The sequence below is a fragment of the Gorilla gorilla genome, chromosome 8 (genome assembly GCF_029281585.2).
Source record: "Gorilla gorilla gorilla isolate KB3781 chromosome 8, NHGRI_mGorGor1-v2.1_pri, whole genome shotgun sequence".
Lineage (NCBI taxonomy): Eukaryota > Metazoa > Chordata > Mammalia > Primates > Hominidae > Gorilla > Gorilla gorilla.
In genome coordinates this window covers 135,454,150-135,475,361 of record NC_073232.2, presented here as the reverse complement: position 1 = coordinate 135,475,361, position 21,212 = coordinate 135,454,150, and the positions used below count along the sequence as shown (strand labels likewise).

The window sequence follows — 21,212 nt, the reverse complement described above, 5'->3', positions numbered from 1 at the left end:
ATTGCCCCTTATTGGTGAGGACACTGAGGCCAGGGGTGGTTGCCAGCATTTCAAATGCCCCCCAGTGGTCCTTGCCTCTGGATACTTGCATTCTTGTATAGTCCCCTCTGTATCAAATAAGGCTACCCTGCGTAAGCAACAGTACATTGTGGAAATGTTGGAGTGTGACATCTCAGGCTGGGTCAGAAAAGCCGTTGCTTTCACCTTGTTCTCTCTTGGGTCACTCGCTCTCCAGAAAGCCAGCTGCCATGTTGTGAGGATACTCAAGCCACCCTATGAAGAGGTCCCCCTGGTGAGGAACTGAGGCCTCCTGCCCACAGCCAGCACCAACTTGCCAGGCACATGGGTGAGCTCCCTTGGAAGTGACTCCTCCAGCCCCATTCAAACCTTGAGATGACTGGAGCCCCTGCTGAGAGCTTGACTGTAGCCTTATGAGAGACCCTGAGTCAGAACCACCCAGCTATTCTGAAGTCGTGGGCAAACCCAACTCCATACTGGAAAATCCCAGTTTTTATCTGGGCCTGGTCCCAAGGACCCCAGTCACGCTGCCCTCACATACCCTATGAGCCTCCCCTACTCCTCTGTCTCTATTTGACACCTCTTCCCTCAGATATTTGCCACTAAATTGCTTCATGACACATTCCTTTTCTTCAATGTCCTCAAGGAATCATGATTTGGCCCATCTCAAACCACAGGCCAAGTGGAGACACAGAGGCCACCACTGAATGGGAGGAAAATGGTGCATCTCACTGTCCAGGACTCCAACTTATGAAAGTAACTCTTCACTCCAGCAAACTCCTGGTCTTTCCTTTCAACTCTCTCCTGCTGATGTCTTTTCCTAGATTGCTGCCAGAAAAGCCAAGGCTCCCTATTAAACCCACTCCTGTGGCCCACCTTGTATTCTGATGCAGCAGATGTAAGGAATAGCCCCATTACAGCCCCATGGAGGTTCCAGGGAGACGGGGTAGATGTACATGACATGGAGAGGCAACTATGAAGACAAATGCCCAACCCCATCCACTCCACTCCACTTCGAGTTTCCTCTGCTTTCAGGGGCTCTCAGTCTGTAACCTTGCAGGCTCCACGGTAGCTCCCATTCCCCTGCCTTCAGTGTCTCCCAGGAGAACGAGTTAGAATGTTGGACGGTTTTAAGCAGCCTTCCCCTTGGACTTCTCAGTACTGTGTAGAGTACTACTTCCAGGACCTCCTACTCCACTGCCCAGTCCCTGAGGACCAACCTAGGAGGCCCCCAAGCTTAGAGGGGTGGTGGGCAATGGTACCCTGGACTCCTCTCATCTCAGGTGTCAGAGACTGGCTGGAAGGATGGCACTATCACTAATGTGTTTATTTATTTAGCAAGAGGTCTTGAGGGCTCTTGAGGACTCAGTTCAGGTGCTGACCCGGCTCAGGGGACCCACAAAAATGGAAGGATCAGGTGCCTCCTCAAGCTTGTTGGCTGGCCCTAGTGCAATGTGACAAGGCTGTGTGCGTTACATGCACACATGCAGATACCTAGGTTGGGTATCTTTTTTAGTCTAGGGAAAGCACAAGCTGTTTAAGATTTTACTTGGATGACGTGCTCTTCATCTTTTGCCATTTTTAACTGGTTTTTCTCTGGTTTACTCTGCACACTGAAGCCAGAATGAGCTTTTTGGAGCCCAAATTTGATCTCTCTCCTACCCTCAGAAAGCTTCCCACTGCTCTTAGGATGAAGACAAGACCTCAAAACATGGCCCTAACCCTCCTCACCGCCCACACACCTCATACCACCCTCACTTCCTGCTCTCAGCTCCAACCCCACAGTTCCTGGCGCCTTCCCTAGGGCCTTTGCTCAGGCATCCTCTCCCCTCTGTCTTCCTCTCCAGTCCTGCAGTGTTTCCTCAGGGAAGCTCCCTGATAGCCTTTCCCAAGCCCTTGTTGCATCCTATCTGTCATTTGTAGAAGCTTCTATTCTTAGCCCAGCTGCAACTACGTGTCTCGTTTGTGGGATTATTTACTTGTCTGCCTCCCCCATATCCCAAAAGGTCCATAAGGTCTGAATTTGCTCATCATGGCGTTCAAAGCTCCCCAAACGGTCCCTGGTACATAACAGCTGCTCAATAAACATTTCTTAAATAAATGAATGAATTATAAACTCCAGACCTTACGATCTGAGACTAAATTTCCTCTGGCTCCACACCCTTTTATGAGTTCTCACATTTAATGCCTCTCTTTCAGCCTCCATCTCCTCATTTTTTAAGGGAATTATTACTTGCTTCTTGGCCTGCTGAACAGGGCCACTGTGAGACTCACACAAGCTCATGGGGTCCCTGCAGTGTGGTGCTTAAGGACATGGACTTTGATCTCTGAAGGATCGGAGTTTGAATACCTGTTCAGACCCTACCAGCTGTGCAGTGGTTATTCTGCTGGTGTTGCTAATAATTGCACACTTCACTATCGATATTTGTGCCTGAACACATAAGATACTCCAACTTTCCCTTATTCGTTAATGTGAATCCTAACATCTTCATGAGTTCTTTGTGTCAACGTAAATTTGTCACACAGTAACTTCTCACTCCATGTAGCTCTAACATTTAAAACATGTTTTCCACTTTACACAGAGTATTTTCACATTTATCTCCCTTTCCCAAACTAGGAAACTGAGGCTCACAGAGGTAAACTGACTTGCCCAAGATCACTCAACTGGGAAATGTCATAGCCACAACCCAAGTGCCAGTCACACTGCAAAGGGGAGTTGGTAATCCCCACCATAGGGTGGGTGGTGAGGGGTCTGTCAAGTGCAAAGCATAGTACCTGGGACATAGTAAGGTCTCAATGAAGGGCCACTGACTGCCCAAGTCCAGAAAGGCAAAAGGGTAGTTCCATGCCCACTACATCTCCCAAGGCACTGGTCCCGGGAGTGTCCAGGAAACCTGACACATATACTCTCTCTCTCTCTCTCCATTTCCCTATTTTTTTTTTTTTTTTTTTGAGACAGAGTCTCACTGTGTCGCCCAGGCTGGGGTGCAGTGGCGTCATCTCAGCTCACTGCAACTTACGCCTCCTGGGTTCAAGAAATTCTCCTGCCTCAGCCTCTCAAGTAGTTGGGATTACAGGCAACTGCCACCACGCCCAGCTAATTTTTGTATTTTTAGTAGAAAGGGGGTTTCACCATGTTGGCCAGGCTGTTCTCAAACTCCTGACCTCAGGTGATCCGCCTGCCTCAGCCTCCCAAAGTGCTGGGATTACAGGCATGAGCCACCGCACCCGACCTATTTACCTTCATTTAAGGGCTTGCCCCCCAATCCCCACTTGTTGACCCAGTGTTGCAAGTAAGAATGCTGAGGGCCCGTTTACCAGTAAACTGTGGCTGCCCTGGTCTGCCCTGCCACCCTGTGGGACCGTGCTCCTGCAGGCCTCAGCCTCCACCAAGAAGAGGGGCCAGTTCCACTGATGAAGATGAGCTCCACCCCAGTGCCTTGGTCACTGCAGGACAGGCTGGGATCTCTAGCAGATCCAGAGAGGTTCTCAAACCAGAGAATCCAGGATCCTCATCCTCTGTCCAGGCTGGATAACCTCTATCGAGGGTCCCTGCTGCAGAAAGAGATCCTGACGAGACAGAGGGCACTTTGTGTCTTTTAGAATCCCAGGACACCATCTGCACACAGCAGCCCCTGCTTGGCGCCCAGTGGAGCCCCATACAAAGGGTGGGGGTGTCAGATGACTCAATGTCATCATGAAGCTCATGAATGACTAAAGCGACTAAGGTGTTATAACTCCAAAACAACCAGGTCCTCAGCATAGAGAGTGCTTGGTACATTCATCTTGCCTCCACAGTGACAGTCCCAGCCACACACCCTGACCACACCTCTGTCCAGGAGAATAACGGTTCATTACGTGTTGCAGCACCTCATATGGAGACAAACTTTTACTCCATATTATGTAGTTAGAATTAGCCAAGAATGGCATCAGAAGGTGGCTGCCATCTTCACTCATATAATGTCCTCTGTTTCCCTGTTGCTCTTGTTGCTGGAAGAGCAGAGAGGAACATGGGCTTTCAGCAACTTCCACCAGAGATTGTCCCAGCTATTTTCTAAAGAGCAAGGGTACCCTCAGCGTCTCTGAGCAAAAGTAAATAACTGTGGCTCCCCAGGCCCTCTCCTTTCCTGCATCTGCTTTTCCTGGTTTAGAGTCTGCTTCAAGCAAAGATGCCTGTGAAGAAGGAGGCAATTATTTGCCCGATGATTAAAAGTGCTGTCTAAAATAACAAGTGTCAGTGAAGAAGCGGGGAAACTGGAATGCTCAGACATTGCTGGTGGGAATGTGAAATGGTGCGGTTCATGTGGAAAACAGTTTGGTAGCTCCTCACAAAGTTAAACATACAATTACCAATGACCCAGCAATTACACACCTAGGTAATTTTCACCCAAAAGAACTGAAAGCAGTCACTCAAACAGATATTTGTACACCAATGTTCACAGCAGCACTCATCACAATAGCCAAAAGGTAGAAACAGCCCAAGTGTCCATCAATAACTAAATGGATAAACAAAATGGATAACCAAAATCTATGCAGGGGAATATTATCCGGGCTTAGAAAGAAATGAAATTCTGCTATCTGCTACAACATGGATAAATGTTGAAAACATAGTAAATGAAAGAAGCCAGATCTAAAAGGCCAAATATTGTACAATTCCACCTACGTGAGGCATCCAGAATAGGCAAATTCATAAAGATGGAAAGTAAAATAAAGGCTGGGGGAGGAGAGAATGTGGAGTTACTGCTTAATGGGTACAGAGTTTCTGTAAGGGATGAAGGAAAGTTCTCAAAACGGACGGTGGTGATGGTTGCACGACACTGCCAATGTGCTTAATGCACTGAATTTTATACTTGGAAATGGTTAAGAGGGTTAAAAAAAGAAAAAGAAAAAAAATAAGAAAAAAGAAAAAAAGAAAAAGAGGTGTTGTCTATATGCAGACGCCCCTTTCCTTTCAAGGTTCGATTTCCCTGTTTATTCGACAGGTGTTCACTGGGAATCGGCCAGGGCAGGCCCCGTGCCGAGCTAGGCCTGGGATGAGGTGGAGGAAAAGTGCTCTCCCTCCATGAGCGGCTCACCCTCATGTGGATCCTGAGTACAGACATTTAACCACAATCCCAGTGCAGGAAGATCACTGAGATGACGTCTGAGGAGTAAAAATCAAGGTTCCGGGGAAAAGAAGCAGCCTGCAGTGTGGTAGCCAAGCTCCCACCTGAACTCCCTCCCCAGGTGTTGGGGGTTGGAGGTGGTAGGGTGCAAGTCTCCCCAGATACTCAGGGAGGATAAACAGAGTGAGAAAATGGGGGAGGTAAGTGAGCAAGAGGAGCTAGGCAGGCCGAGAGTGACAAGACCAATTCCACCTTCTCACTCCAACCTTAACCCTTCATCCACCCTGTCAAAGATAACAGAGTTAGCTGGGTGTGGTGGCTCATGCCTGTAATCCCAACATTTTGCGAGGTCGAGACATGGGGATTGCTCAGGAGTTCAAGACCAGCCTGGGCAACATGGTGAAACCTCGTCTCCACAAAAAATACAAAAATTAGCCAGATGTTACAGTGCACCACTGTAACCCCAATTACTTGGGAGGCTGAGATGGGGGGACTGCTTGAGTCCGGGAAGCAGAGGCTACAATGAGCCATGACTACACCACTGCCCTCCACTCTGAGGGATAGAGCAAGACCCTGTCTCAAAAAAATAAATAAGTAACAGAGCTCTGTGAGCAGCATAAATTTTATTAATGAATAACAATCACAAGAAGACAAAGCAAAGCTGTTACTGAGTGCTTCCTACAGGCCAATCTCTGTGAGTTCTACTTGCATTTTCTTGTGTAATACCCACCACAGCCCACGGAGATAACTGCAATTATTACATCATTTTACAAAAGAAAAAACAGTTCTGAGATGAAAATGTGTCCAAGGTCTCACAGCTGGAAAAATGTTTGCCAGTTGGAAACTTTGTGCAGAAAATTTGTTTCTTTCATTTTCTTCTCAAAACAAATAGGGAACATGCCTGGGGGGTGAAAACATATAGGTAATGGTGGTGCTTTCTCAAACCCTAAACCTTCCCATGTGATGGCTTTGGTGCTAACCTCCCAGACCCACAGCCAAGAATGTGGAGCGCATTTATTGCCTTGGACTATCCATGGACTTAGGTCTTTGTTCGATGCCTCTGCCCTGGGATGCGGGTCAAGGGGGCTGACAAAGAGCTCTGGACACTCAGTCTTCCTGTGGTCATCCTTCTGCAGCTCTTGCTCCCTCCCAGGAGAGCTGGAAGGTGCAGACACTGGAAGACAACACTCTGATACAAATCCCTGGCATTGGCCCCGGGCTTCAGAATGTAAAAGGCATTTTGGGCATGCATTCATTTATCGCCCTCTAGAATCTGAGAGAGTAAAACATCTCGTCCCCATTTCCCAGATGAAGAGCTGAGGCTCGGAGAAGCGAAATAACTTGTCTTAGAGTCCCAGAGGGAATACAGAAGTGGCTACATAATTTGCGGGGCCAGGGAACTTGAAAATGCAGAGTCCTTGTTCAAAAGTTACTAAGGATTGGTGACACTAGAGCACTGAACCAAATGTGGAGGCCGTCGCAGCCCACAAACACGGTGCAGGCCCAGGAAGTCAGCCCTGGAGTTAGGAACTGAGCCCTGACTTCTTAGGGGGTTTAGAGCATGTGCCAGCACCCCACAGCTGCCTCTTCCGAAATACAGCCACTTCCTGGCCCCTGCCCTGCAGCCCTCAGAGTGGGGAGGGGGTCTCCAAAGCAAGGGAGCAGACTGAAGCGCCTCCACAGAGCCTGACCACAGGCTCCAGCGGGGCCCCCATGTTGCTGATCACATTAGCTGAATTCAATTGTGATGCCCTCTAATTACAATCCTTTTCTAGGAACAAGAGGGCCAAACTGAATTAGGAGGGGGAAACAGTCCATACTTTCATTCAGAAAAAAAAAAAAAAAATTGGAATAAAGGCAAAATTAGATTTTACTCCATGGGTCCTGGATTTAGAAGCCAGAGGACAGAGTTGAATCTTACCTCTGACACTTCAACTTACATGGGACCAGCAACAATGACATCTCTCTCAGCCTTGGTTTCTGTATCTATGAAATGGGAATAAAGTATTTTTGGAGCATTGATGAACATTAAGTTAGACAATGCACTGGTACTTAATCTTCTGGGGGAGGCTCTCAAAAAAACACCTCCTCCATTTAATTTCAGGGAGTTTCATGGTGCCCTGAAGTATAAGCACAGTATCCCTGGACATGCCTGGAAGTTAAGAAACACTCAAATAAGAAATTAAAATATTTTTGGTAATTTTGTGGGATTTTAAACCACTGTACTATGAATACATTGAATTAGAAAGGCTTTGTTGAAATATTCACAGACTTAGCAAACAAGCCAGACGACCCGTGCATTATTTTATTCCGCTCTAGCATGAATATTTCATAAATTACATGCAATTATTAACAACATCAACACCAGCAAATTAATTACTGTCAATTCATATTAATAAAATTGCATTTTGTAATAAATAAAGTTAGTTTACTGCGCCCCATCAGTCTCAGAGGTATTCACATTTGTCAATTGTCCTCTACTTCAGGCTAAAACAAAAGTAATCAAATAACTAATTATTGTACAAAATGTATCACCACTTACACATCAATGAAAACTCACAGTTATTTATAACCCTCACAACTGAATATTCAAATCACTGTTTATTCTTATGCTAAGAGGAATTTTTCAGCCCTCTCCTTTTTACCGACTCCCTCGGTCTCTGCCCTCCGCCACCTGAGGAATAGCATGTGGCCCCCTGAGCCATGGTGAAGGTGTCTCAGCAACGAAAGAGTGAGGGGCTCACAGCGGCGAACAGGAACTCAAGCAGAAACTCCAGAGAGATTTGCAGAATCTGCCATGGGCCTTCCCATCGCCAGTGGCCAGTTGCTCCATTTCTTGAATTCCGTGCCACATAGGCTCCCCGCCTTCCGTTTTTCATTCTTACAAATAAAAAATGTCTTCTCCTTCAATAAAGGCTCCAGAACTGTAGCCTGGGATTACAACACGTATTCTGCCTCCCTCTGTTCATTTCAAAACCTGGGGTAGTCGACTCACCAAAGTGAAGTCAAAATAACTGCAATGAAAATTATCTAGAGAGCCCGTTGCATGCAGAGCTAAATCACACACTCTTGATTTCCTTTGATGCTCACTCATAACAATTTAGTGTGTTCCATTTAGAGGTGGAGAAACTTGGGTTCCACAAGATCAGGTGACTTGTCCAGGAACCTTCAGGAAGGAAGAAGACAGCTAAGACTAGAACCGGCTCTGTCAATCTCATCTCCTGTGAGGTGTCCACCGAGCATCCCCGAGGCTCTGGAAAGGTAGCAATACACAAATGGAGGTTTGCATCTGCCCAGCCAGTCGTCGGCCTCCTCCCTGCACATGCTCAGGCCTGGCCGGGAAGAGAGAAGACCTGGGACTCAAGCCAGTCCCATATGGGCCAGAGGTGCCTTACACCCTCAGCATTTAACTCCCATTTAAAAAAAATACGTCAACGCCCATTTTGCCCAGAGGGGGAAATTCTCTTCTAAGATTTGAATTGATGTTTATAAAGCTGGAAGCATGTCAACTATTCACAAAGTGGGCCTCATCAGCAGAGTTTCTGCCTCAGTGTAGGATTCTCAGAATGTGACTTGGAGCCTGTCACATTTCCTAGGGCTGCTGTAACAAATCATCCGCAACTTGAGGGGTTCAAACAATAGGAATGTATTCTCTTGCAGTTCTGGAAGTCAGAAGTCTGCCCCTTCCAGAGCCTCTAGAGAAGAATCCGTCCTTGCCTATTTCAGCTTCTGTAGCCGCTTCTTGGCTTGTGGCAGCATCACTCCAATCTCTGCCTCCACAGGCAAATGACCAACTTCCATCTATGTCTGTTTCTGTGTACAAAGTTCCCCTCTTCTTATAAGGATACCCAGTTACATTGAATTTATGGCCCATCTTATTCCAGCATGACCTCATCTTAACTTGATTATATCTGCAAAAACCCTATTTCCAAATAAGGTTACATTCATGGATTCCAGGTGGACAGGAATTTTGGGAGGGGACACTATTCAGCCCAGTATAGAGTGCACTTCTTGATTCAATGGGGCAGTATTTGGCCCCACTAAACACAGACATTGCCCATGCCAGGAGTATGCCCCTTGCGTGTTCCCAGGCTGGGCACCAGAGTCATCTTAAAAGCACGTAGCTAACACATTCCCGGACTCCATCTTGGCAGTTCTGGTGCAGAAGTTCAAGGGGGAGCCCAGGAATCTTTGTTTAAGGGCTGTCCACATGATTCTCATGGGTAGCAGCCAGGTTTGAGAATCTCTCATGTAGAAAGGCTAATAATCATCACTGTAATGATAACAAGAGCGGCCAACGTCGGCGAACCATGCATGGAGCTAAGTGCCGCACATGCCCGCTCACTCCATCCTCGCTCACCATCTGTCAGTGAGATTGTAGCGTCAGTTATGCTCAGTTGACAGAAGAGAAAGTGGGGGAGAGGGAAGGGAGACTCTGTGACATGCCCAAGGCCACATGCTGCTAAGAGGGAAGCCTGGGCTAGAAGCTTGTGCTGACCGCTTCGCCACTCACCCAGCCATGGGTCAAGCAGCGAGTGCAGGTTCCATCCCAGGGACTCACTGTGCCAACGGACTTCATCCACAGCACAGCTCATGCTCCACTGGCGCCTGAGGAGAGGGCTGGGATTCCAAAAGTGATTTCCCTCAATTCAGTCTCTGTTCACATAGCTCCTCCATGGGAAATGATGTACTAGGACCAACGTGGAAAAGAGGAGAACAGGAGTGACTGAGAGAGGGCCCTGTGCATTATATGTGGCCACAGCAAAGCATGGGCCTGCAGGCCTGTGGGGGATGCAGAGGGCCCTTCCCACTAGGACAGTCACCAAAGCTGTGTCTGAGATGAGCCCAACAGGCCAATAGGACTGGCACATCATGGATGCTCCCCATAAGTATTTGATGAATAAATGAATGGCAGGGGAAGTAAGAAAGGGAAAATATGCTGGGCAGAGAAACCTGTATAAACAGAGGCACAAAGACAGGAGAGCCTGGGATGAGTTAGGAACCAGTGGTTGGGATGTGGCACACATACATCTAAGCAAGCAGTAAAAGGTGAGGTAGTAATCATAACAGCAATAATACCAGCAGTTCACATTACTCAGCAGTTAAGTCCCAAGCTCTGTGCCTTACATGTATCTTATTTTACTTGATGAGGTATTATTACGATGCTCATTTTTAAGATGAGAAAACAGGCTCAGAAATGGTAAGCAACTTGCCCAAGATCACAGACTCTGTGAGTGGCAGATCTAAGACTCAGACCCGAATCCATCTGACTCTGGGCCCACCTCTGGTCCACGCTGGGATTCGGAGTTTACACTGTGATGTGGTCATCATGGAGCTCCTGCAGGGTGCTGAGCTGAGAAGGCACGTGCCTGGAGCTATGCCTATGGAGGACCCATCAGGAAGCCGGCATGAGCCTCCTCGGTGATCCCAAGTGAAACAGTGAAGTGACCAACATAACTATCCTATAACAGAATTATTCCAAACAGCAGTTTCTTAAAATAAAAACTCTGGATGGGAGGTTTTTATTGCAGGCTAATTATACAAGTGAGAAAGATTTGTCATTTTGGTAAACATTCCCCATTCCCCAAACATGAAGAAATCAGCTCACATCAGTCTTTTGACATTTATCTGAAAAGGACGGTATTATTTTCAGAACACTGCTGTTGATTTCAAACATGCAAACAAACAAAAAAATTCTCTGGCTGCCCTCAAGAAAAGGAAAATATTAGGCTACCCATGACTCAAGGGAAACTGAGGGCTGCAGTGAAGGACCCCAGTTCATTCACACCTGAAACACTGACCCTGTGTGGACAGGGCATCCCGGTTCACTCACACCTGAAACTGATCCTGGGTGGACAGGGCACTGGGTGGCATCTCCCTCTGCAGTGAATGACCCTGGTTCACTCGCACCTGAAACACTGATGCTGCATGGACAGGGCACTGGTGGCATCTCCCTACTTTCCAGGCCTAGAAGTTTAGTAGAACCCAAACAGGAACCATAAGACCGTCAGCAAGACAGGAGATGGGGGCACCTGGATCCCTGGGAACCAGCGTCTTTACAAGGGATGATAGAGCAGGTGGTGGGGGGCAAAAAATGACAACAACAATCCAACCTCAAACTTTAAATCTGGGCTACTTTGCTATAACTCCAACGACATGGTTCTTTTGCTAACTGATAGGAAGATCTTTCAAGTTTCTAAAGACTGGAGATCCTCTGCTGCGACTCATACATTTTACACAGGAGGGAACTGAAGCTCAAAAAGATTGTCTTGCCCGAAGCACACAGCCAGGTGGGAGTAAATGGAGTCTACCCTACAACTCCAGCCCCCTGGCTCCCCGGCCAAAGCTCTCTTTTCCTCTTTTCATCTCATTTGGCTGCTTCTTCCAAAGAAATGTTTCTTCTGCACAAACAAAAATAAAAAATGGCAGAAGTGTGCATTTGCACAAACACACACACAAACATATAATTCTTAAAATTGGTAAAAATAATTAAATCCAGAAAACCAAAGTTCAGCATGACACTGTCCTTAATTAAATGATGCTCTCCCCATATTTTTCTTTCCTCGAATTTGCTTTTTAACAACAGAAAGAGTTAAGTAGAGTGACTATATTAACTGAGTTTCTTGCCTTTTAATAATTGGTGTCACCACCTTCATGTGATTCAAATTTAGTTGCTTTGCACCTAATTAAAGCATTGCACAAAAATAGGTAATTTGACATCCAAAGGAGGAGTGAGAGGAGACCAGAGAAAAGAGGGGACATATTACTTAACTTTATGATGATAATTAACTGAACACAAAGACGCTTATAAGAACATTCTACGCTGGATATCATCCAGAAAAATTAAACCTATGTTGCTGCTTCAATACATCTGAATACTAGGAATTGGCAGAAAAAAAACATCTGTTCTATGAATAATAGCCTCTACAGTCCCAGAGGAAAGCAGTACATGAATTGAAAAAAAAAAAAAGAAAGAAAGAAAGAGAAAAAGAAAAAGAAAAAATGGAGTCTTGAGCCTTTTCCAAAATGGTGCTAATGCGCCACTGAAACTTAATTTTATAATTTACTGGCAGTCAAGATGGCAGGAAATAAAATAATTTGCTATATTCTGCACAACAAACCCTGCTTTTCCTGGGAAGGGGTAATTATCCCCATGGAAAAAAAAAAAAAGAAAAAAATACGCCATCTCATATTAAGCTAAAGTCTCATCAAGAAGAGAAAAAGTGCCTCATTACACGTAATTACCAGGGAATTAGAAACATCATTTAACTAAATGAGCGAATAATGCTCAGGATATTGAAGAAACTTGCCTGCACTTCTGCAAAGCACTCTAAGTCCCATTACAAAAATTGCCCCTCTTTAATGGAATAATTTTAGGCCTTGTCTGCCTTGCTTTAAAAATAAAGAGCCTCCGAGAGGCAGAAAGAGGCTGAAACTGCCATAAACAACTGTTGAAAGGGACTGAAGGGAAGGCGCTGTCTCTCTTGGAGACCAAGACCCAGAATGACTTATAATCTACCATAATCAGGAAAATTAAACCTGAGGACTTGAAAAAAGGATTACCCCCTTTTTAATTGTACTTCCTCAAGACTGCGATGTGCTTGTGAGTATGTATTAGGGATAACAGATGAAAGATTTTCAAGTTCGGGTACGGCTTCCCTGCTCCGATACAAAAGCAGTTACAGCCAGTCAATCTTATCTTAAAAAAATAAAATTATAACATACCTGCAGATTGATGTTTATTGTGTCTTAATGCAATGATTTTCCAGCCATTCAAAAGCTTCCAGGCTTGAGTTAGGATCCCCTCCCCCTTTTCCCTTTGCTTTTCATATTTGTCAAGATTTAGCATGGAAGCAATGAATTTAATATAACCACCTCACCTTCCAGCAATGCTAATCTTTCCTCACCCAGAAACCAGAAAAGGAAAGTATATTGATACTGGTCACTCCATCTTAGTTTCTTGACTTTAGAGCAAGAAAAATTCAGAAAGTAATTGGTATTGGTCAGATTCCTAGCAGATGGCCAAAGAAGGCTCTCAAGAGGCCATTTTAAAGAAGAAATGAGTCAGGGAAGGGATTGCAATATCATCCTGAGATATCCTGCCCTGAGACCCAACAAAGAGCCACCAATCCCCACCACTGCATGAGGACCAGGGCCTTCCCTGGAACAGGGGCAGCCAGAGCAACCAAAAGTGCCATTCCCTCAGCCACGGATTTCACGCCACCATCAACAGCAACACCCCTTTTCAGCAATGAGGAAGCTAAAACCAGCCAAGGTCTCAGAGTTCCCTCTTCCAGTGCCTTGTGGCCAAGTCCAGATTCATATATGTCAAGCACAGTCACCTCTCAGCAGGGCAGGAATGACATTCCTACTGACCACACCTCATCTGAATTCTCTATCCCCTCACAGAGGTTCCGTAGTCTAAATACGTTGCTTTCTGGTCCAGTACATGTAAATATGATAGTAAGAAGAGATGACAAAGTGCCAGCACCATAGGTGTGCTCACCACAAACACCTGCCCTTGGGATGGTTGGAGATGGTGGGCAGAGAAGGCAGCAGAGCTAGGACAGGAGATAGCTGAGCTTGATCTATTCCTCTGTCCCCTTGGGCCCTTGGACATGTCCCTCAGAAATACTTTCAAGTTCTAGGGCCCTATACCCAAGAAATAAAAAGAAATAATGAAAGGCAAAGGCAAATATGAGAAGAGCTTCACATAGATAAAGCCCTGGAAAAAGAAACCACATTTAAGATTGATAATGGGCAAAGTGCCCTGGGCATTTTAGGTCCCCTCGTTTAACTCTGAGATGGAATTTGGCACTAATGAAGTGTTTGGGTGATAGGAAACAAAGAGGAAGCCAACGTCCTATCCCAGGTAAACGGAAAAAAAAGCACACAGTATAATATCATTTCATGATGAGTCAGGTTAACTGACTTGCCTGCTAAGATCACACAAAAAATAAGGGAAACCTAGAATCAAAACACAGATCCACCTGCTTCCAAAACTATTTCCCTGGGCCACACAATGCTGTCCTCTCCAACGAGTATAAACAAGGAGCATTAGTAATAGCACTCACCATACTATAGCATCCCAATGTATTTCAAAGAGCTTTCACACATGTTCTCGCCAATGAGGTAGATAAGGATGGCACAATCTCCATTTCATACCAAAACTTGAAATGATCAGGGCAAAGTCATCCTGCCACCAGCTGCCAAGACCAGTGATACTTTCTCCCGACTGATGATCATACTGGTAGTGAGAGTAGAACAAATTCTGAAAGAAGATTCATCTGGACTAAGATTTGCAAACACAACCAATGTTTATTTTCTCAATGTAAGCAATACCAATTGCTTACCAATAAAAGAAGTGTTTACTTTCTAATTGTTTCTTTTATTTTTATTTTCTAATTGTTTCCCATCAGATCATGTATCTTGTGACATTAGTAAGGCAAAAATTTTTAATCATATGAGTTAACCAGTTAAGTTGACACAATAAGCTCACATTGATCACTCTCTGCTCCAAACACCACAGCAATGACAGCTAAATCATAAGAGAAAACAAAAAAGACACAGTCAGACTCCAAAGTAAAAAATAAACATTTCTGTGGACTTAAACAGCTGATCTCTGGGGCTGGAAGCAGGAAGCAGTGGCAGGGAGTTTACCGCTACAGCTGCAGTTGCAGCTACTCCAGACGTGGGAGGATTGCCTGAGTCCAGGAGGTCGAGGCTGCAGTGAGCTATGATCACGCCATTGCATTTCAGCCTGGACAACAGAACAAGACTCTGTCTCAAAAAACAAAGCCTGGAAATCAAAATTGTAAGTCAGCCCTCAAAATCAAAATTGAAATCTATATTTACCCTAGATGAAATTAAAATTTCATAGCTCCCTGTACCAAAGCCTTCATTTATGTTTAAAATATTCAAGGAGGTAAATGAATGTATAACTTCATTGAAAACAATTCAAGAGGCTGGGCATGGTGACTCACGCCTGTAATCCCAGTACTTTGAGATGCTGAGGTGGGCAGATCACCTGAGATCGGGAGTTCGAGACCAGCCTGACCAATATGGAGAAACCCCATCTCTACTAAAAATACAAAATTACCCGGGTGTGGTGGCGCATGCCTGTGATCCCAGCTACTTCGGAGGCTGAGGCAGGAGAATTGCTTGAACCCAGGAGGCGGAGGTTGTGGTAAACTGAGATCACACCATTGGACTCCGGCCTGGGCAACTGGGCAGGCTGGGCAGCCAAGAGCAAAACTCCATCTCAAAGAAAAAAACAAAAAATTCAAGAAATTATGTATCAAAAATAAGCAAATGCAAAACAAGAAGAGGTGGATATGAAATAAAATAGAAATCCAAGAATTTTTTTGAAAACTTACTAGGTGAAATAAATTCTGGATTAGATACAAACAGAGAATTAGTAAATTGCAGAGAGTTCTGAGGAACTCATCCAGAACATAGCATGGAGAGAAAACAAAACTAAAATATGGAAGAGCAATTAAGAGACATAGAGGGAGAATTATAAGGTTCCAACATTGACCAAGCAGGAATACCAGAACAAGAGAATGTAGGGACTGGTGGGGAAGCACTATTCAGAAATACAAATGCTGAAAATCTTTAAGAACTGAAGATGTATATTACATTTTCAGTACTAAGCAAGAATATATGAAAATAAATCCACAACTAGACATATCACAATGAAATTGCAGAATAAAAAGACAATCTTAATAGCTTCCAGAGTGCTATGGCTACTTTTATGTGTCAACTTCGCTGGGCCAGGATACCTAGACATTTGGAAATTATTCTAGATTTTTCTGTGAGGGTGTTTTTAGATGAGATTTACATTTAAATCAACTTTGAGTAAAGCAAATTGCTCTCCATAATATGGGTGGGGCTCATCCAATCTGCTGAAGACCTGAACAGAACAAAGGGCTGACCTTCCCCAAGCAAGAGAGAATTCTGTCAGCAGATTGCCTTCAGACTTCATTTGCAACATTGGCTATTCCTTGTTTACCACCAGACTGCATTTGGATTTGAACTGCAACTCTTCCCTGATTGTCCAGTCTCCTCTATCAAATTTTAGACTTGCCAAGCCTCTGTGTTGCATGAGCTAATTCTTTACAATAAATATCTTTATACATATATATGTGTGTATGTGTATGTATAACTATATATATATGTATGTATGTATACGTACACACACACACACATTATTTAATTGATTCTGTTTCTCGGGCAAAACCTAACTAATACACAGAGGGAAAGAAAGATAGCTTCTAAAGGAACAATAGTTAGGCTCACAGCGGACTTCTCAACAGGAAGTACAGATGTACAAAAAGTATGCAGAGAGAAAATTAACTATCAACCTAGAATTTCATATCCAGCTAAACTATCTTTTGAGAGTGAGGACAAAATAAAGACATTATCTGGAATACAAAAACATACTCAGATTCTCATTACAAAACAAACAAAACAAAAAATTACTAAAGGATACATTTCAGCAAGAAAAAAAGTAACTCAAAGGTAAAAAGCAACTATTGGCAGATATATATACATACACACATACATACATAGTATATTAATATAAGTAATTAACTGCTGAACTATAAAATAACTAACTTTGATATTTTAAAATTGAAGAAAAATAAAACTATAAATAGCAATTATAAGATAGTTAAAGGGAGTGATCTGTGAGTAGGTAACATGAGAAATGACTGTTACTATTGGAAAGAAGCTAGAATTATTGAATAACTATAGAGTCTGATGGAAAATAGATAGAATACTTTAAAGGTAACTATCAATCTATAGCTTTCAAGCCAGAAGTGAGGTGGGGAAGAGGGGAGAAATATGAAAAACTATCAATCCAACAAAAGGCAGAGGAGGAAGAAAGAGAAAACAAAAGCATTATAAGTAAAAATACCTAAATAAGGCAGCAGAACTGAAGAAATAAACTCATATACATTACTAATCACAAAGAAATCTAAATGGATTAAATCTACCTATTTAAAGACCGAAATTATTATACTGCATTTGCATTTTTAATCTAGCTATATGATGCTTAAAATAGACACGCCTGGCCGGGCATGGTGGCTCACACCTGTAATCCCAGCATTTTGGGAGGCCAAGACAGGCAGATCACTTGAGGTCAGGAGTTCAAGGCCAGCCTGGCCAACATGGTGAAACCCCGTCTCTACTAAAAATACAAAAACTAGCCAGATGTGGTGGCACACACCTGTAATCCCAGCTACTAGGGAGGCTGAGGCAGGAGAATCGCTTGAACACAGGGGAAGGAGGTTGCAGTGAGCCAAGATCATGCCACTGCACTCCAGCCTGGGCAACAGAGCAAGATTCCGTCTCAAAAAGAAAAAAAAAAACAGACACACCTAAAACCCACAAGAAAGACTGAAAATAATAAAACATAAATATATGTCACATGCAAATATTAACCAAAATAAAGCTCACAGAATGTTGCATCAGATAATATGTAAAGCCAAAGGTGTTAATAGGGATGAAGAGGCATACTTTGTAATAATAAAGGAAAAAAATTCACCTAGAGGATATAATAATTATTAATAATCATAAACTTGTATGTGACTAATAACACAGCCTCAAAATTATATAATTCATTACATACATTAAAAATATTAAAGCAAAACAAGTAACAAATTACACAAAGCAAAAACAGAATTTAAAGCAGAAACTGACAAATCAACATAATGAGAGATCTTAACATATCAGAAAAATTGATAGATAATGTAGGTCAAAATTTAATAAGAACATAAGATAACTGAATAACACAATTAACAATCTAATGAATATAAAAATTCAACATTGTACCTAACAAATAAAGTTATTTGCAAGTGTATTATAAGCCATTTATAAAGATTAATTGTGTTACAATGGAAAACTTAACAAATCACAAAAATTGGTATCATTCAGATGACTCTGACTACACTGCCATTAAGTTATAAATGAGCAATAAAAAATAGCCCACATGTTTGTAAACTTAAAAATATACATCTCAGTAATTTATGGTAAAAGAGGAAATCTCAGTGGAAATTATAAGTATGTAGAACCAAACAGTTATGAAATATTTCACATCAAAACTTTTGAGATGGGCCAGGCATGGTAGCTCACACGTGTAATCCCAGCACTTTGGGAGGGCTAACAGGGGAGGATTGTTTGGGTCCAGGAGTTTGAGACCAGCCGCGACGACATAGTGAGACCTTGTCTCCACAGATTTAAAAAAAAAATTTTTTTAATTAGTCAGGCACGGTGATGTGCACCTGTAATCCCAGCTACTTAGGCGGCTGAGATGGGAGGATCACTTGAGCCCAAGAGGTGGAGGCTACAGTAAGCAATGATCACACCACTGGACTCTCACTTGGGTGACAGAGCAAGACCCTGTTGCTTAAAAAAAAAAAAAAGGTGTGAGATGTAGTAAAGGACGTATTTGAAAGTAAATGTGCAACTTTATATAAATTTATTTTTAAATGAGAAAGATTGAGAATTTGTGACTATTGTATTTAGCTTAAGAAGTCAGAAAGAGGCCGGGCATGGTGGCTCACACCTGTAATCCCAGCACTTTGGGAGCCCGAGGTGGGCGGATCACAAGGTCAGGAGATGGAGACCATCCTGGCTAACATGGTGAAACCTCGTCTCTACTAAAACTACAAAAAATTAGCCAGGCATGGTGGCGGGCGCCTGTAGTGCCAGCTACTTGGGAGGCTGAGGCAGGAGAATGGCATGAACCCGGGAGGTGGAGTTTGCAGTGAGCCGAGATAGTGCCACTGTACTCCAGCCTGGGCGACAGAGTGAGACTCTGCCTCAAAAAAAAAAAAAAAAAAAAAAGAAGTCAGAAAGAGAACAGAAGAATAAACCTAAAGAAGGTGGGCGAATTGAGGCTGGATGTGGTGGCTCACGCCTGTAATCCCAGCACTTTGGGAGGCTGAGGTGGGTGGATCACCTGAGGTCAGGAGTTTGAGACTGTCCTGGCCAATGTGGTGAAACCCCGTCTCTACTAAAAATGCAAAAAATAGATGGGCAGGGTGGCGGGCCCCTGTAATTCCAGCTACTCGGGAGGCTGAGGTAGGAGAATTGTTTGAACCCAGGAAACGGAGGCTGCAGTGAGCCGAGATGGCGCCACTGCACTCCAGCCTGCACAACAGAGCGAGACTCCATCTCAAAAAAAAAAAAAAAAAAAAAAAAGAAGGTGGAAGAATTGGAAAGACAAGCAAGAATCCAGCAAGAATCAGAAAGGACATTCTTTTTTCCCTCTGCTACGTTTCTGCAAAGCCGTATTTTGCTTGCTATGGGGTATGACTAGGTGATTCAGGTGGAGATGAAATCAGTCAAACCTTGGTCATGAGGCTGTACCTCCAGGGCATAATAACACAAACCCAAGAGGCCCTTTTTTTTTTTTTTTTTAAGGCAGCCAGTGTTTATTCAGACTGTGTGCTGAACACTTTGCTAAGATGTGTGGGTTAAAATGTACATAAAATTTATTAGTTTAACCATTTTTAAGTGTACATTTCAGTGGCATTAAGTATATTCACATAGTTGTGCAACCATCTCACCATCCACTCCACAACTTTTTCATTTTCCCAAACTGAAATTCTGTACTCATTAAGCAATAACTCCCCAAATCCACCCTTTTCCCAGCCTCTGGCAACCACCGTTTTACTCTCTGTCTCTATGAATTTGATTACTCTAGACACTTCACATAAGTGGAATCATACAGTAGTTGTCTTTTCACATCTAGCTTATTTCACTTAGCATACTGTTCTGAGGGGGTTCATCCATGTTGTAGCATATGTCAGAATTTCCCGTCTTTTAAGGCTAATATTCCATTGTGTGTATACACATTTTCTTTATTCATTCATCCATCGATGGGCACTTGAGTTGTTTCTATCTTTTGGCTGTTGTGAAAAATGCTGTATGAACACGAGTGTACAAGTATCTCTTCAAGTCCCTGCTCTCAATTCCTTTAGGTATATACCCAGAGGCAGAATTGCTGGATCATATGGTAATTCTGTTTAATTTTTTTGAGAAACCACTATACTGCTTTACGTAGAGACTGCACCATTTTACATTCCTACTAGCAGTGCACAAGAGTTCTAATCTCTCCACATCCTCACCTACACTTGCTATTTTCTGGAATTTTAATAACGGCTATCCTAATGGGTGAGGTGGCATCTCACTGCAGTAGCAGGGACTTTATTAATACTAGAGAGCACTGTAGGCATCCTCAGAGGTGGACTCCCACTCCCACATTAGCAGTTCAGAGTTTATAACTCAACTTATGTTTTGAAAGAGACTGGAGAATAAAATGGAAATTAGGAAGATGTAGTTACATAATGCACTGCCTGAAATAAAAAGTTCTCTCCCATTAGGAAAAGAATATTAGATTTAATGAATGCCCTAAGAATCTAATGTTACAGAATAACATGACATTCGTATAGCCCAAAAGAAAAAAAATAGAAATTTTTATTTATTTTTTGGCTTCTTTGGTTAAAGACCATCTTCAAAAGGAATATATATATCTCTATATATAAAATATATATGCTCCTTTTGAAGATATATACATACAAAATATATATATTCTTTTTGAAGGCATATATATGCCATATATATTATTTGAAAACAAATAATGGCTAGTATTATATATAAATTAATATATATTTACATATATTTAATATATATATAATACTAGCGAGAATATTTTTTAAAATATCAATAATTAGCATGTATTGAGTTATCACTATATGCCAGGCACTGGATTAAATATGTTACATACATTTTCATTTAATCTTCCTAACAATATTTTGGGTTGTCTTTAACAAATGAGGCAGCTGGAGCCTAGGATGTAGAAAATTTGCCCAGGATCACATAGCTAATCACTGGCAAAGCTAGGATTTGAGCCACGGGCTGCCTGATTTGGAATTTTCCATTCTACAAGTCATACGATTTCAAGATGTTTTTTGTGCTGCTTCAGTTTTCTTTCTAGTAAAACCTCAGTGCAAGCTCCACTTTGCTCACTAAGACAGCACCCACACACTTCAGAAAATGGGAGCTGCCCTGAAAAGGATCGTC

General features: G+C 43.1%; 1 long non-coding RNA gene across 1 annotated transcript; it reads right to left on the bottom strand.

The window, feature by feature from the left end:
- Positions 1-5,727: 5,727 nt before the first annotated feature.
- On the bottom strand, positions 5,728-18,943 carry LOC134759251 (uncharacterized). The gene is made up of 2 exons (XR_010135300.1): positions 9,637-18,943; positions 5,728-8,376 (listed from the first exon to the last, which is right to left on the bottom strand). It is a non-coding gene; the product is annotated as an uncharacterized lncRNA (long non-coding RNA).
- Between the last annotated feature and the right edge of the window lie 2,269 nt (positions 18,944-21,212).